The sequence below is a fragment of the Cygnus olor genome, chromosome 1, assembly GCF_009769625.2.
Source record: "Cygnus olor isolate bCygOlo1 chromosome 1, bCygOlo1.pri.v2, whole genome shotgun sequence".
Taxonomy (NCBI): Eukaryota; Metazoa; Chordata; class Aves; order Anseriformes; family Anatidae; genus Cygnus; species Cygnus olor.
This window is the reverse complement of record NC_049169.1, coordinates 95,063,248-95,077,794: the sequence shown is the minus strand read 5'-3', so window position 1 is coordinate 95,077,794 and position 14,547 is coordinate 95,063,248. Positions and strand designations below refer to the sequence as shown.

General features: G+C 51.0%; 1 long non-coding RNA gene across 1 annotated transcript; it reads right to left on the bottom strand.

Annotated features, from left to right (window-relative positions):
* Positions 1–601: 601 nt before the first annotated feature.
* On the bottom strand, positions 602–8,468 carry LOC121076271. The gene is made up of 2 exons (XR_005823433.1): positions 8,356–8,468; positions 602–1,542 (listed from the first exon to the last, which is right to left on the bottom strand). It is a non-coding gene; the product is annotated as an uncharacterized LOC121076271 (long non-coding RNA).
* Positions 8,469–14,547: the final 6,079 nt, after the last annotated feature.

Below are 14,547 nucleotides of genomic sequence, written 5' to 3'. Positions count from 1 at the left end.
AACTTCACCTGCCACCTACTTCCCTTGTTCCCAGACTCAAGGCACGGCCGCTGGGTGATGTGTGAGCTTTATTCTTCTATCAGGAGGAGCTGTAAGACCTGTTGATGTGGATGAGGATGCTTTGGGATTGAGGATCTGGGGATTGACCATGCTTTTGCGTGTGCCATCAGTGGCAGCAGCACCAGGCAGCCCCCTCCTCCAGAGCCACATGGAGCTAGGTCTCCTGGTGCTCATCCCCACAGCCACCTGCCCATTCTGGCTAGCTGTGTCCTGTGGACCCCAGTGCTCACCTCAGCCCTTGGCCACCTGCACTGGTACACCTGGGCCCTCTACAGGGGTCTCCAGGACAGAGTAGGTGCTGCAGGGATGAGGCTTCCTGGGTTACTCAGTAAGGACACCCCGAAAAAATAGAAGTCTGGCTGTGGGGAAATTCCTGTCCCTTTCCTTCACCTCCTTGCTGTGTCTTGCTGCCCTGGGCCTGGGTGCTGCCTGGACAGCCAGGTGGAAAGCCACAGTCCCAGAACTGGGGAACGAGACGTTTTTTCAGTGCTATGCCAAGGCATTAAGCACTGGGAAACTAGAGCATGCACACCACGTTACAATAAAAGGGATAGCTGAAGACTTCCAGACCATGACAGGTTTGATCTGGCTTGTTTATTTTTTGGCAGGAGGGACCGAGGGAGGCCAGGGCAGGGACCAAGCATGGGTTATATGTGCCAGAGAGAGCACGTCTCCTCCAAGTCAGCTGTCTTCTGTCTGCTTTCACATATGGCCGTTCAGTCCCATTATGGTGCTGCGCTTTGCCTGGTGGGCTGAATGCAGGAACATCTGCACCAGGTCCACTGCAACGTGATTTATGAAGCCTCTCTGAGGTCCCATCTTTTCCTCCTCCTCTTCCTTTCTGGGACTTGGGGATTCGGTAGTTTTTTTTTTGTTGTTGTTGTTTTTTTAAGACCACTTTAATTGCATATAAGGCAGAACCCCTTGATTTACTGTGATTTGGCTTCAGGAACAAAAGACTTCAGGGGGGAAAAAGATTCAGGTTTTTGAGTAGTTGTTTCCTGTTATACCTCAGCCTCCCTGTGCAGAAAGAAGGCATGCCATGGTGCAAAACCTGGAATTGTGTAGCACCAGGGAGAACCCAAATTAGTTTAGCCCATGGGTGCTTGCTTACAGAGTCCATTTTCTCAAGCGTGGAGCCAATCCATCAGGAGGCAAATCTCTGTGCTGCACTGCTTCTATATTGCATGGCGCTTGCCGAGATCTTGGGTCCCAGTAAAGCCAGAATATAGGATTCTGACAAGACACGAGCAGTGGTGTTACAGACGTACAAAACAGAAGTGAATGAACGTGGTGGACAGCTATCAGTAAGGGCAGACTTCTGTGACCCAGAGCTTCTCAGGTGGCAGAAAGGGTGCAGAGCAAAGGGTGCCTTTCAGCACCTCTCTCACAGTGTCAGGCACTGTTATTTCTGAACCTCCAGGGGCACGGTGAAACATCTGCATAAATTCACAGTCCTGATGACATATCCAGAAAAGTCCACTGCAGGCCAAAAATTAGATATGTAGGGAAAAACACAGATTTTTTTTTATGGCACCCTTATAACAGCATGTAAGAAAACGCAACTAAGATCTGGTGAGAGGCACCCAGAGTCAGACTTTGCACCCCAAGGACTGTAGCCTGTGCACATCTCCCTTTCAGCTAGTCACTTCTTCTAACTCCAGTTCCTAAAATAATATTGCAATGCACTTGCACAACTGCTTGCCTTCCTCAAATCTAAAGGGCATGGTACTAGGAGAGTACTCTGTGTGTAAAGGATGAGTCACAGAGTAAAATAATGAGGAGCATGGCTGGATTCCTACACTTGGAGGAGCTGAAATTGGCTTTTTTTTTTTTGTCTTCCCCCTGAAGCCCAGGTTTGGCTTAACTGAAAAGTAGATCTATTTGTTTCTTTCTGCTGCAGAGTATCCCAGCCTAAAATCTGTCATCTCCACTCTGCACACCTTTCATAAGAGAAAAATGAAGTGTTTTAGGAGAGGTAGAGGGTCAGATACATACTAAATTATGTGAAAAGCACACACACACTTATATAGTTTTATCTGGGCCTCTCAATATCCTGTTGACTGGAATTCAGACTGTCCAGGAAAGCATCGCAGGAAAAAAAAATGTATGTGGACCTATTGCTCTGTAAAAAAAAAAAAAATATATATATATATATATATATATATATATAAACAAAACCTTCTGCTAAAGCTATCCAGTGATACGACTCAGGGTGCCTCACTACACTGGGAAATCGGAGACCCAGCTTTAACAGCTAGTGCCACCAAATGAGTCAAAACCTCAAGAGTAACTTTATACCTACAGTTCTGCAAGCAAGTATTGCACGCTTTATAGAAAGCTGAACAACAATAGCTTCAGAGCCAAGCGGGACTGCTGACTCCATAGCAGCGTTGAGAAAACCACCCTGAGATAGGGTTGCATCCCACGGCACTAGGCGGTTGAAAACCAAATCCACCGGGAAAAACAGTTTGTGCCTATAAAAAGCCCTGTGCTTGGACCTTCTGTCTCCGGGGCACCATCAGAAATCCCAGAGCTACTCAGGTCCCTGCCCCAGGCACAGATAGTGGAGAATGGTCTGTGGTTCTCACCACCCATGCTGGAAAGAGGAGAGCTGAGAGCAGAGGAGATGCAGACAAAGGCTAACTGGACAGTCAGGGGAAGAGGGTGCCTATCACAGGATAGGAGCCCGTTGATTTATTTAGCCCAGCAAAACGCAGGCTGAGAATGGATATGATTGTTCTTGGTAAACACATCAGAGGGATGAGCACCAGGGAGGGAGCAGAGCTATTTAAGCTTTGGAACAATGTTGGCAGGAGAACAAGTGGGCATGCTCCAGCCAGGAATAAATTGAGACTGGAAATAAAAAGAATGGCTTAAGCCTCAGAGCTGTCAAGTTCTGGAATAGCCTACTAATTGGGGTAGTGGGAGAATCTTAAAACTTGTTAGGATTGTTTGGAGCTTCGCATTTGTGAGAATGATTGCATTATGTGATTGCTGACAATAGCAAGGGACAAGACGTGGTAAAATAGGGGATCACTTCCAGCTCTACATTCCTACTGTGAAGCGCTCAGGGTTGATTTCTTTCTCATGTGTCCATGGCAGGAGAGATGCAGGATCCTTCGCCATCCAGCCCTACGGGGAAGCTGTTTGCAAGCAAGGAGATGAGGATACTTTCTCAGATGGCTGAAGATGATATGACAGTTCCTAGTAATGAGCTGTGAAGAGAAACGTGTATCTGGTCCCAAGAGAAACATTGCAGGCAGCACACCAGGCCACAGGCAGTCAGCAGGATAGAAATGAACAGCAGAGACAAATGGCTGAAATTCCAGAGGAGAAGACCAAGCACAAGCATTTGCTCATTGGACAACATGGGACTTCATGTCTTCTTTGTCTTCCCAAAGGAAGAGAGGTTGGAAAATGGCTTGTGAAAATGTACGCGCCCATTTCTGTCATTCTGGGCCGTGGCAGTTCTGCAGCAAGCCCTAGGATCACCTCAACTGTTAAACACCAGAGTCAGTCCCAGCAAAATGGTGGTTTTATGCATTCATACATTTCCTTCTCTTCGCAAGGATAAGCACTCCTACCCTCTTTACCAGCCAGCCAAAAAACATGTGCCTCCTTGTTACTGCTCTCCTTCCCTGTCTTGAGCTGTTCCCACACCCTTCACCTCACCCTCATCTGCTGTAGAGAAGCAAAAAGGAGAAAAACAGGGTGTTGGTCCAGGAGAGAGGGTACCAGCAAACTGTCCAGACAAGTACTTCTCTCTTTCTCCAAGAGCAGTGGCACCTGGACAAAGCCAGGATGCTCATATTTGGACACCTCAGCCTCCTGCCAAGGGTAAACCAACCCATTTTAACTCCTGGGCTCACTTAGTTGCACATAAGCAGAGGGAGAGACTTGTGCTCAGGGTAACAGAGGCCTTTCTTTTCTGTTTTGACCCTGCCTGAGGGGGGATGAAAAGATGAGGAGGAATACATTGTGCACATAAGAGAGGGAATAAATGTCCCAGCTGCTGGCTAGCTCACAGGCCTTCCACATGGGAGTGATAAGATCAAGCTCTAAATTCCCTGTCTTTAGTTCACTGCACTCACACTCCCTCCCTTCTCCTTAGGAAACTGGAAGAAAGGAAAAGCAATAATAAAATATTTCAGATGAGAGAAAGAATTCTCTGTGATTGAGAACATTTAATGGGAACCAGCTGCCTGAGTGAGACCAAAGGCCGGTCCTGCTGGGGTTTTGTTGACAGGGTCACTTTTCACAGGTACCTGCTGAGGAAGAGGGAGGGATGCTCAGGAGACGGCGAAGAGGAAGAGGAGGAGGAGGAAGGTGCAGGAATGCATTACGCTGCTTTACCTCATTGCAACCCCTTCTTCCCCCTCCCCTTTTCCAAGGGACAGCTCTTGGAGAAGAGCCACGGTGGGACAAAATGGGAGTACGCATGGTGTGAGTGGCTCTACCCGAGCAGAAGCGGGTGGGTGGAAGAAAGGAAAGAGGCGCCTGAAAGTTCAGCACATGAAACAAAAGCCAAGGCTGGCTCTGCGCTCCCCTTCCTGTCCTTCCTCATGGCCAGACAGCCACAATTAAGATGTAATGGATACCCTGAGACCTGCTCCTGTGCCTGCCTGCCAGCCACTGAGGTACCCACACTGAGATAACCACCCCGGCACAAACCTGTCTGTGCAGTGCCGCAAACCCACCTGGAGCAGCAGGCCTTGGCCTGAGCCCATCCTTACAGTCCTGCTCTCCGAGGGATGTGCATAGCCCTGTCCTTGTCCTGCTTATCCACTCACAGCTTGGAGACCAACATCAGGACTGATGGAGAAAGGAGAGCTTGTCAGCTGCCTGTCCCCAAACAGCGAGGCTTGCAGTGATCAGCTCTTGGGATGTACTGAGGGATGGAGCTACCATTCTCATGGTGAAAGAGATAATAAAAGCTTTTCAGAAAGCTTGTCAGAAGTGTCTCCAGAAATGCTCCAGAAGTTACTCTGAGTTGGGCAACGCACTCTGGGGTGGATACTGATATGGAAACAGTTTCATAGGGCTAGCTAGCAGTTCAGTTCTTTTTTATATGAAAGTCACCTATCAACTAGGAGAGGTAATTCACATTGGCAGTGTTTGTGCCACCTTTTCCTTGTCTTTGTACTCCATCTTCCCTGATTTCTCTTCACAGTCTGTAACGGGGTTGTGTCTCTATGCGATTTCCTCAACAGGCATAAGCCAGAACTCCCTGCTCCCCCAAATGAGGAGTTCATCCTAACCCCCACGATGCATACACACCCCTAGGTATATTTTAGACAAGCAGGGCTGTGGTGCCAGCTTCTGAACTGCAAGGACTGGTGCTCTGCCACTGCAGGAGGAAGTCCTACAGACCCAGCTGCTGGCAGCAGTGTTCTGGCAGCACTAACATAATGGTAATGCCACCCTTGCCATGGGTGAAGCTGTTACGTGGGCTGCAGCATCTCAGCACAGCACCGGCTGTACCTGCAGGCTGGTGGCAGCAATACCTGTCACAAAGCTCCAGGCAGGAGAAGTCTGAACAGTTTGAGGCTGAGGAGAAGGAATATGCTGTCAAGCTGTGGCACGGATACGATTTTCCATTCAATACCCATGTAGCAACTCAGAAGATGGTAAATTGCAACTGAAAGGGCTCACCAGCAGCCTCACGTTTCCTTGTGGTGCTCCTGAGGTGTGGAAAGGTCTCTGCAGAATGAGGCCTGCCAAGGGGGAAGCGTGCAGCACGAGTGCCAGAAAATGGCCCCGCAGCCTCCTCTGCCAGCCCCTTCCCCTTGCAAGCCTGTCACCCCCCTCCCTTGGGTTCACCGTGCTCACACGACCACAGAGGCAGGAGCTGCTCTCTATTCAGAAAGTATTAACAATTTTTTCCCTGCTTACATGAACTGTGACAGGACTGTTGGAAATAGCCTTCTGAGTGAGGCAGGGCCTCAGCGAGAGGTTTTGGGCAGGAGCAGGGAGGCTGGGACACCATCCCCAACAAGGCCACGGCCTCGCACCTCGGCTTCCCCATCCTGGAGCCAGCCGCAGGTGGGCTCCTCCTGCATGCCGCCTGGGCCTCCTCCCTCTCTTTCAATCGGGATTCACACACGGGTTTCCAGGCTTTCCCCTCTGCCCTGTCTCCTCTCCCTCCTGCCCTGCTTTGATGTTAATTGTCTGCAGGGCTGGAGCGCTCCTTGGCTGATTAAGTCCAAGAGTCCTCCCCGGTTTTGTTGACCCATGAATGGGGGCCTCTCCAGTGCTCACTGGAGTGCGGGCTCCTCGCCCCTCCTCCTCCACGGCGCGGGCTGATGGATTAATCCCGCTGTGTGAGGAGAGCAGGGCGGGAGGGGGAACCGGACCGCGGCAGTAGGGGAAGGAAGGAGGGAGAGAGAAAGAGCAGGAGGGCGAGCAGGGGGAGCAGCATCTTCAGCAAACGCTCGCCCGCCCCTGCCGAAAACAGCAGCGCTGGTTTAAGCGGGTTGGGCGCACAATGGCATGAGAGGAGCTGCTGCTCAGATCATGGGACACCACATACACCAAGCGAAAGTCCGCAGAGGGTGCTAATCCTCTCCTGAGAGCTGGCCTGTTCTTCCCCAGCATGTCCATCTCCCCCAGCACACCCATACACTTACATCTCTTTTCTCTCCTCTTCCTGCCCTCCCCTTCGCACACTGGAGCCCTTCACCTTTTTGGTGGCAGCAACATGGCACAGAGCTGCAGGAGACGAAGGGGACCTATCTCCCACCACCTGGCAGCACAGGATCACCACGAGTGTCCCTGCAGCAAAGCAGGTGCCAACCTGTTGGAAGGACTCATCCCTCAGTGCCAGCTGCTGTAGTGTCAGTGGCCTGGCTGCTCCCTGGCATGGCACAGGGTATTCGCAATGCTTTTGGTACAAAGATATGCCTTCTGCTCCTTTATTATTATTATTTTTAAACACCAGAAGAAAATACACTTTCATTCAGAGGTTAGATTTGGAGTAGCTGGGGCAAAAACGGCAGTGGAAGTGTGGGCTGGCTGAGCAGGCTGCACTACACTTGGTCTTTGCTCCACCAGGAGCATCTCAGGTGGAAAGTGTCCTCTGTGCCAGGGCCCCCAGCACTGCAGTGTCCAGCTCTTCACTGCTGACCTACCTAAGGATGCCTTTGTCCCTTCTCACCAGGCATCAGGAGGACCAAGGGAACCATTTTTTGGGAAGCCCCATTGGTACTGCCGTCCTTCCCCACCTCCTCGCTCCGTCCTCCGTGCCAGTGCTGGCCCCCCTCCCCAGCTGCCTTCATACCCAACGCAGAAAGCCAGGCGCAGGAAATGAAAAGTCTCCCCCTGAGGAGCCTTGTGCAATTTTTCCAGCCTCTCCCTCCGCCCCTGCTTGCCGTTCACCCCCCCCACACGCTCTCCAGCTCCGTCTTTCTCTGGCCGGTCGCAGAAAAGGGCCGATGATGTTGGCACCGTGCTGCTGGCTCCCTGGCACGCTCACCCGGCCATCCTGCCAGGCTTTTCAAGGCTCACTCTCGCTTTCCAGAGGCTGGAAGCGCAGAGCAGGAGACGGGCTCCCTTGGCAGCCTCACTGTTTCCAAACATTGAAAGGCAGAGAGAGAAAAGTCAGCTTCTCCCGGCTCACCAAAGCCACCACCAGTGTGGATGCTGGCCAAGCTGACCTAAAAATAACTGCAGTGCTACCGGACACGCGTGCTTCTCGGGGACAAAAGGGGACAATGCACCCAGGGCAACAGGGACAGAGTGGGACGGCAGAAATAAAATGGGGCTTTTTCCTCTATTGCTCCTTTCAGCAAGTAAAGGAGCCTGTGCTGTCCCCAAGGTACAAGTCAATAGCAACCATGCACAGCTCTCTGCTTCCTTGGGTGACCCTGGAGAAGCTACTCAGTTGCCTGAAGCCAAGATCTCCTCCACCTTCACTTCCACCTCAAGGCACGGGCTGCCATCCCTTTGGCAGCAGTGGGTGCGCTGGGGCACACCGGGACCTTTCCACCTTCCCACATCCACTGCCGGTACAGACAGCAAGCCTGACATAGAAAGCAACTTCTGGGCTCCCCTCCAAGCGCAACACAGATGCGCTTGGTGTAACACAGATATACAGAGCTTGTAAAGATACCTGCCATGTGTTTCTGCTTGAAACAGAGGAGCAAGAGGAGATGCGGAACCAGATGTGCAATCTGGGGCACTCTCTTCCTTCCTACCATGGCCAAGACATCTCCCAAACCCAGCACAGACAAAACATCAAGTGCTCCTCTGGGCAGAGGGGTCAGGGTAACCAGGAAAGAAAAAACTGGATTTTACCATTAGGAAAAGGCAAAGTCCTGAAGACACTGAACGTCTCCACAAGCTAGAGCAGGCTCCACCAGCTCAGGCTGTCCACAAAGCTGTAAGATGCCTCCTCTCCAGCCTGAGTCCTCACCAAATATTTCTTGGTGGGAGAATTTGTAAATTTGCTAAATGTTCCAGGTGACACAAATCTTGGGGGTGGGGTGGGAGTGGCACAAAAAACCTACCATGAGAAAACTGTTTCAGCTGAAATTATTTGCCTTGATCTAAATTTTTTTTTGGGGGGGGGGGTTGTTTTTTTCTTTTTTTTTTTTTTCTTTCTTTCTTTCTTTCTTTGTGGGAAGAAGAGAAGAGGGCTTACAGAGGGTTTGGCACAGTCAATCTCGGTCCCAGCAGATACATATTTGTCTATTTACAATCAGGACAATCTGAACTCGTTAGCAGATGCAACTGAGTTAAGACATGAACATGAATTTAGGAAACAATATGACCCATCATTGTAAGAAAGGCTCGGAGGCAAAATCCAAATAATTGATATCATAAATCATTCAGGACACTGTTGCAGGACGTTCGTCACATCAGAAAAATCAGGGCTGCTGGCTTGCACGCCTGTACCTATTTTGAGGCATAACTCGACGTTCGTGCTTGAAAACGTTCCTGTATAAATTGAGGCAGACACCATTTGGCATTTGTTCTGCTCCCGAGGTATTTCAAAGGGTAATTGCCAGATCTGTGAGAAACTGCTAAGTGCCGAAGCTCCAGTGAATGATGTTTTAATTTGGTCTGAGGGCTTTAAAGAACATCTTGAAAGACTTAGACAAGTCTTAAAGAGAGTATGAGAAAGAGACTTAAAACCAAACTATAAAAAAGCTATATCTGATGTAATAAGTTATTTAAATGAGGCATAAATTGAGCAAAGATGGCTTAATTGGTAATGTGGATAAAATGTTGAAATGTTTAACTCTGCAAAATAGCATGGATCTGTGACAATTTATGGAGACGATAAGCTGTTCTTGACAAAATTCATTCCAAATGGCCAGGGAGGGTCTGATTTTGCAAGGTGGTGAGCATTGCTTTTTTTTTTTTTTTTTATGTTTTCCCCCCTTCATCCAGAAAAACACTTAAACACATGTGGGGTCATGGTGGCTGGGCACGGGGCAGGATGCTACACAAAGCGTGCGCCAACCTGAGGCGAGATCTCTGCCTGGTCATTTGGTGGGATCTGTGAATGCTTCGCCACACCTCCAGGGCTGGCATAGCTTTGTCCTTACCAGAGTCCCCTTTGCCTAAATGTCACTTTGCACTTAAAAATGCCCTCCCCACAGCCCCCAGGTTTCTCTGAGCTGGCTTCCCTTCGAGCAGCCCATCACAAAGCCCATCTTCTCCCCCTCGCCCCTCCTCCTTGGCCCAGGTTGTAAAATAACGAGTTTCTTGTTATTCTTGTTATTGCTGAATGGCAGAGGTCTGGAGCCCCGTGAAGAGAAGGGGGCAGCCTAATTAGGGAAACGAGAGCCATCCTTAATGAGCACTCCTGACTAGGTGGGGATTTAAAGAAAGAGGCGGGGGCAGGGGGGAGAGAGGTCAATTCGTGGGGCTTTCTCTTCCCTACTCCCTCCTCCTCCCTGTAAACCTACCGCAGTTTGGGGTCTGAGCACGGGGTCTTCTAGACATCGTTGTGGTTGTTGTTAAACAATATTCTCCTCTTTTGCTTGACTTCACGGGGGGATAATTTCATTATGCCCCCTCTGCTGATTAGATGTTGTGTGAGTATGCCAGGTGTTGGGCTGCTCCTGTCCCTTACAGCCTCCTTGTGGTGTCCTTTCTGGGGGACACCTCATCGGCAGGTGGTGCCTAGCAGGGGTGGCAGCTGCTGGCACCAAGACCTTTACACACCCCTGCAGGACAGTCTGGTGCGTGTGCAAACCAGGCTGCACTGACCTGCTCCATAAACCACCAGCACAGCTCTGTTCATGTTCCCTCCATCAATGCCTGCGCTGATGGCTGCACCTACCTAAGTCAAAACTGGGCTGTGCTTGCATGGCTGGGATGGGTGGGCACAGCAGATGAATTTTGCAGCTCAGTCTGGCCCTGAAGAGACACCTTTGTCACAAGGACCATGGCTAGACTGTCAGCATCGCAGATACCCCAGTCTTAGCCCTGGTACCCCGTAGTTCGATGTCAGATGTTCGCTACGGCCTCCCTTAGCAGACACAAGCCTCTCTGAGTTCCCCTGAGTTCATCCGTCCCATGTGTACGTTGGCAGGAGCTGAAAGCCCCGTGTGTGGAAACTCACTCGCACAAGCTTTCTCATTCCACACCCACCCGCTTGAATTTCTCTCCCGTTCTGCTTTCACTCGCTCTGGCTGAGCTGGAACCAAACGCCCCCGGTCTCAGAGAGGCTTCAGCCCCCCTCTCCATGGACCGGACTCGTCTCTAACTCCTCAAGAGGAGAAAAAGCAGGTGGGGAGATACACCCCAACCCAGCAGAGCAGGAGGAGCATCTCCTGAGAGCTTGATGCTCTGGGGGAGCTGCAAGAGCATGAAGCTGGCTGCATCTTTGCTCACCAGCCTGGTCCTCTTCAGTGTGCCCCAGGTCAGCATTAGGCAGTCACCTCCAGCAGCTCCTGTGATGTTTTCTGCAAAGATCTGTCAGAATCCTTGCCCAGTTAAATCAGCACATGCTGAAATGCTTAAACAGGCTTCCAAGGAGCAAGCTTGCAGCCAGAAGCGTGGGAGGAACGTAGTCTGACAGAAAGGAAATAAGCAGGGAACATTTTACCCATAAAAGCACTTTGCTTTCTCTTTGCTTCATAAATCAGCTTTCTCTGATCTCATCCAAAAAAAGGCAGTTAATTCCCCGCTTCTCCCTGCCTGGGAGATGTATTCTTTTCTGTATTTGGATCTTGCCTCGGAGAAATTAAGAGACCTAATTGTTTCCACTGCTCTTTCCAAAATTAGGGAACCAAATAACATCAGGAATGAAGGCCGTGGGCCACACCTCCCAAGGTGCCAAGCTCTTTCGCTTCATACGGGCTGCTGCTGGAGCCTGGAAACGTTTGGACGGTGTGTCGTAGCTGGAGGCCAGGTTAGGCTGGAGGAGGAACCTGCTCCCCACCAGCCGGGGGGACAATTATTCACCCGCAGGAGAGAAAGATGTACACAATCTGTGGTATATCAGCCCCGGAGCCAAGATCTGTGCTCTGCCATGCCTGTTCCTGCTCCCACGGACTACGCACTTAACATTCCTCCAAGCCTACCAGACGAGCTGCTCTTTATCAGATCCATTTCTCTCTTCTGTTTATGGCTGGAGGACGCTGGGGCCCCACTGGACTATGGTTTGAAGTCATTAGGGTTTTTTGTGGGTGAATTGCTTGGATTAACAAGAAAGTCTGGGCACAAGAGGCAGCAACTTTCCACTCCTGCCCTGACATGTAAGCTTCCCAGTGATCTCTCCTAGTAAAATGACCGTGTGTATCCGAAGCATCGTCTCGGCTTTACTGCCACTTGTGATGACCGAACAAGAACAGGTTGAAGAATAAAAACAAAGCAAATTCAGCTTGCATTGCTGGTTCCAGAGAGCGTGCCCAATACGTATTTCTGTCATTTCCTTTCTGTTTCACATTGGTTGTCCCCTCAATGCATGCACTATACCCTATGCTTTTCTGGTCATTCTGTGGGAAAGCCAAAAGATTCAAGGAAAATATGGGGAGAAAGGAGATGGGGGCATTTCTGAGGAGGCGTTGTTTGAACAGGAGGTGATAACAGCCAGTGGCACTAGGTAAGCATTCCCAAAAGGCTGGTCTACATGCTGAAGGAGATGCACATGTGGTAGGCCTCGAAATAATGGCACCCATCTGTCCAGCTGTTCCCAATGAGTTGTGTCCCCTGGGGCACCCACAGAGGAGGTCTGACACCAGAGGATGATCTCCTGAGGTCCTTGTGGCTCCACCGTGGTGCTCAGATGTCAGGACACGCTCCCAGGGAGGCCACGTGCACAAACCCACCTCCGCGGGCTGCTGGCTGGGCCTCTAGCTCAGGCCTGTGGCTCTTGTCCATGTGGGAGAGTGCCACCAGCAATGTGTTACCCTTTGCATGGCGTTTCTCTAGCAGGAGAAAGTTTGCACAGCTCATGGGGAGGGATTTTAATGGAAAATTAAACCATTTTTGCTGCTTCATCCCAACATGCAGTTACCAGGCCTCTCACCCTTTGGTTCCCTACCCTTTCTGGGCTATGACAATGTATATAAAATCTAGAAAATCTCTGTTGCAAGCCATTTTCTGTCCATTATAACCAGACAGATGTGTTGAGCATGAAGTTCACTACAAGGGACCTTTATGATTGTGGCTGACCCTCCCTGAGTATAGGTTGGCGTATCATGCTTTAAAAACACAGTGGATTGGGCACACACTGTTGGCAGTAGCTCTGTATGTCCCTTTTGGCCTGAGAGCAACATGTTTGCCATGGCTCCGCTAGCAGGAGGTGTACCAGCACATGGGACCCCTGGGAAACACCCTCCCATTTGCAAAACAAGCAGGTGCAGCACTCAGAAATTACCTCAGGTATTCATTTTTCTGCTGGATTCTTCCCCCACCACCACCAAAAAAAAAAAAAAAAAAAGGAAAAGGAAAAGGAAAAAAAAAAAAAAAAAGAAAAGAAGTGAACACATATGGCCAAACCTCAGCATTTTTCACAGAGCACAAGCCTTGTGTTGCAGCCAGCCGAAGAGGGAGTGGAGCTGGAGCTGGGTGTGTGGGTGCTGCACGGGCAGGGGAAGGCACGAGGAGCGCCTGCTGGTGCACAGCAGGTGCACAGCCCAGATGTCACACGTTGGGGTGTGTGACACGCTTGCATGTGCATGTAGAGGTATGCACACCCGCGTGTTCGTTGTGGTGAGCATCTGCCAGAGAGGCACCTGGTGTGCAGGTTTATGCAGAACAGGGCATGCAGAAGAGTTGCCAGCTCCTCTGAGAGTGTAAAGGCTTGGGGAGGGTCTCTGCAAAGCCTCATTTTCTCTGCTGGGGCTGCCCAGGGAACTGGGCTGTGAGCTGTTTTTGAGCCTCCTCGCTCTACCTGCTTGAAAACCCTGTTTTGCTTTATAACTTTCCTTGGCTCTTATTTGCTATTCCTTCCTTTCCCTCTTCCTGGCTCCCTTTTTGTTATTCCTTCTTCTCACATTTCCTCCCTCTGCTGTCCTTCACATTTCTTCTCCCTCCCTCTCCTTCCTCACTTCATCTCCTTCACCCCGGGCTGCCTCCTCCTCGTCCTCCACTCTCACCTCCTCTCCTTCCTCTGCCTCCCTTCGCTCTTCACCGCCTCCTCTCCTCCTGCAGCTCTACCATCCCGCACTCCTTTGTTCCCCTCCTCGCCCCCTCCGCTCGGCCTCTCCCCCTGCTCCTGCCTCGCTCCCTTCCCTTGCTGAAAAGCACGGCCCCGCTCGAAGACCCTGGCCGCCGGCCAGCCTCTGGCGAGATGAAGGGGTCCCTGGCACACGCTCAGCCCCGCGCTCCGTAGGGCATTGTAACCACTGGTACCAGGGCTGTAAAATCTTTAGTGTCTCCAGGAAAGACGACTGTAAATTCTTCAGAAGTCCCACCGCGGGTGTAAAGATTTCCCCCTCCTTCCCCGGGCCCCCGTGAAAGGGGCTGTGTAGTCGAACAAGGGGCTCGCTCCTCCCCTCTGCGGGCGCCCCGGCTCTGGTCGGCGTTTCGGCGGAGCGTGGCTCTCCCCACGGACTTCAAGGAGAGATTTCGGTACCCCGCCGGGCGGAGAAGCGGCTCCGGCAGCTCTTGGTCACTTAGGTATTTGACTTTATAAACATGATTAAAAATGCTAAGAAAGCTCCAGCGAGGGGGAGGCCTCCCCTCTGCATGCTGAGCAAACAGAAACACATGAAGCATTGTCGGGCGCTGAACGATGAAGCAGCGAGGGAATGCAGGGAGAGCCGGCGGGGCGTTAAAGTAGGTTTGCTCTCGCACATGAAATTCGATTGGCGAGCAGAAAGGCTTTTTAAACTACTTTGTAACTTGACGAATCCCAAGCAGATAATCTCAGGGGCTTCTAACCTGGGGATTTGGCTCTGGCTCGGCACATATCCCAGCTTCTGGCCCCGGTGGGCCGTGTTTAGGAAAAGTCAGGCCTGGTTCCTGTCAGGCCAGCGGGAAGATGGGACCTGGACAAAGTCCACAAAGAGTGGAGTGTTGGAGCGA